Genomic DNA, 3,438 nt, shown 5'->3' on the forward strand with positions numbered 1-3,438 from the left:
GTACGCGGGGCGTACGAGGGTACGCAGGGCGTACTCTGGTCCTATCTGCTGACTCCCCTTCGGATATTACCAAGAATTTATGTTTAAATTTATATTTATTTTAAATAAACTTCTAAAATTCATAGCTCCTTCATACGAACTCCGTTTTCGACGTTCTTTATATCCACGCGTAGGTGAGACTACGCTCTACAACTTTCATTTAGATTCCGTTGGCAAATTCCGAAATTATGTTTATTATTTAATTATAAAATGACGTGATAAAGGAATTTCTTTAAAAATTCCTAACTTCTTTATCTGACGTCGGTTTTTGCCAGACTTTTCACCGCTGAAATACCATTGTCGAGACCTTCGATTCTCATTTAGGTCATTCCGGCCAAAAGTCGCTCGATCTCCGATTCGAGTTTTTAGTTGTCTGATGCTAAGCCGAACTTGGAAAAATCTTAACTTCAATATACAAAGTCGGATTTGGGCGCTCTTTTTACGTATGATCATGGTTTAATGACATTTAAACATAGAAGGAATTTAAATAGAACTTTTTGGACATTTTATTATCAAAGTTAATTTTATTAACTCAAAATTGGTTACATTACTTGACTTTTTAGGTCATTACAAAGAGTTGAAATATCGGGTTGTCGCATAATTTAAAAATGCCCAACTCTCCCTTTATATAGGAGGGAGAGTATTTACACCATAAACACAATAAAGGGAAAATATAACCTAACTATCAATCATTATTTGTGGAGCATTTACATTCCCCAACATCATTGTTGGTGGGTCATTTTCTCTTAGCCTCAGAATGCTTTGAATATGCCTTTGTTTCTCTATCTTAGCATCAAGTTCAACTTTCTTCTCCTCCTTTGACTTTTCATGAGCAATACCTTTTCCTTTCCCAATATTTGAAGTATCAGGCTTCGCACTTGAACTTCCTTTATCTGTTGAACCAATTTTAATTCCTTTAGGAATTACTATTGTAATTGGTTTTGATGTTACTACTGTTGAAGGAATTGGACTGGTATTCAAAGGTAATGTCATTTTTAGTTGAGTTGAATACAATTTCCGAACAACTTTCTCATCCTCCCCTTTACTTCCTTTTACTTCTCCCCCTTGCACCCCTGTGAAAGTAGGTGGGGCATTCTTTGGCAAAAGTGAAGTAAAATTTGTTATAGGAGCCAAAGCCTTCTGAATTGCCTGCTCCAACGAAGTCACTTTCAGAGTTAGAAATTCAGGAGTTAAAACTCTCTGAGATGTAGGCTTCGACACAATGGCTTTTAGTTCAGCTAATAACTCAGTGAGCTTAGCGAACTGCTCCTTGTCATCTTTGCTCTTCGCTTCGATAGTTGGCGCAGTTGATTGATAGTCTTTAACAAACTTTGTGACTGCATCAGCCACAATATCAACACATATTTGCACTATCGAATTTTGTGAAGTAAGCTGTTAAAGCTCTTTTGCATTCTCTTGCTTCAATTCTTCGACTTTCAAGTTCACGTCCTCCCTTACTTTCTTGACATCTTGGACAAAAAGAACATGGCGTTCTTTTGTAACATTTTTCAGTTCATGTAAGGCACCATCAAAGTTTTTCCCTTGAGCTTTAAGCTGAAGCTCATTGTTTTGATCATGACCATCTATCTTCTTAAGAAGTCTTCTTTCAGCTGCTTTTATCATCGCATCAACCTCCGTACCAAAAAGCGAATGCTTCGCACCAGAGTCAGCTTGTGGCTGAAGGATGGTATTTAACTTGCGATTCAGGATTTTAAATTGTTTACCCGACATAAGCATGTGGTCAGGTATCTCCTCCTCCTCTGAATCAAAATGAAGTTCTTCAAATGTTCCTTCGAAACCACCTCCTTCTGTTTCATCATCGGAATGAGCTTGAGAAGTTATTGGTTGAGGATCCTCAGGGGATTGAGATGGGAATAGAGTCGTGAAAGGATGTTTCAAAACATGATCAAATATGGGTGAAGTTGTAACACATGTGTTTAGAATGGGAAATGGTGGTAACGAAGTATTTAGGCTTTCAGATGAGATCGGTAACGAAGTGGACAAAATAATAGGTAATGATGTTTCGACACTCGTGATAGGTGCCCCCGTATCTGATACGTTGACAACCATATCAAAAGTAGGTACCTCCTCATAAAATGATTCAATAGAGACTACTTCGAGTGGAAAATTTGGTTGTGGTAAAAACATGCGAAGTTATATTTGAAGATATAAGTTAAGTTGTTACCATTGTTGAAGTCGAAACAATCGGAGTTTCAGGAGCAACTTCATCTTCTGAAGAGCCACCGCGAACAACAAGCTTCCTTTTCTTATACAATTTCTCAGTAATGTGTTTCGTAACATCATGAGCTCGCTTTTTCTTGGACATTGGAGAAGTAGGTGCAGGAATTTCTCTGATAACAATTCCCTTACTATTCACTTGTGTTTTGAGAATGGTTGGAGAATCATCAGAAGAAGTCTGCTTGTGAGACATTTTGCGAAGCTTCTTTAAAACAGCTGATTTTGAAGGCATAAGTTCCTTTGCAGGCTTGTCAGATCCAGCCACCTTCTGAATATCTTCCCCTACTGAAAACTTAGTTAATTCAGTCTTTGTTTGCTCCTCATTTTTTGACTTCTTAGCTTGCTTGGAAGACTCACCTTCAACATTTAACAAAACTCCAGTTTGAACATCTGGATTGATAGACTTCATATATCTGATGAGCACCTCATCAGAAGAATTTACTTTGCGAAGCATTGTATCAGGAATTCTCACAATCTTCATAAAGATATTTTCATCATCCTCCACTACCTTAGGGCATTGGTACTTGGTAAATTCTGCAACCTCTGCACCTTCAGGAACCTGTATGCCTGCTTTTTCATAAACTTTTTGAAGAATCAAGATCCAATAACGAGCACACGAAATCCCCTTTTCAACAGTCGTATTTTAAAGGCTCTTAATAAATTCCTTCCATAATTGAGTCCTATAATCGACACTTAGATCGTAATATAATCCCATGACCATACCATATACTTCCATCCTACCTCTGTCAAGACCTACACTTCGACCTGTTAAACACCTGAGGAAAATTCTAAAGAGAAAATTTCACATACAAGGCAAGCCTGACTTTCGGAAATCACTGATTTTGTCCAAGTGTGGTTGATGCCCCATCTCATTGAACATATGAACAATCTGTGCATTGTGAGGTTTGAAGAGGGATGTTGAGTTAGGAATCTCCAAGTAACTAATGAACATTGACTTTGTCAATCGAACCCTTCTATCATCCACCAAGTTGAAAGTGATGATGTATGTTGCTTTTTTGTATGACGTTGTGGAAGCCGCCATTGATAACCAGGTCATCAGAACAGAAAAAGAGTTAAACATCACCGTGGCTAAAGGTGATCATTTCAGTGCAACAATTAACATCTTCAACTCCTCTGGATATGTTGACACAACAGCTTCAA

The sequence above is a fragment of the Lactuca sativa genome, chromosome 5, assembly GCF_002870075.4.
Source record: "Lactuca sativa cultivar Salinas chromosome 5, Lsat_Salinas_v11, whole genome shotgun sequence".
NCBI lineage: Eukaryota > Viridiplantae > Streptophyta > Magnoliopsida > Asterales > Asteraceae > Lactuca > Lactuca sativa.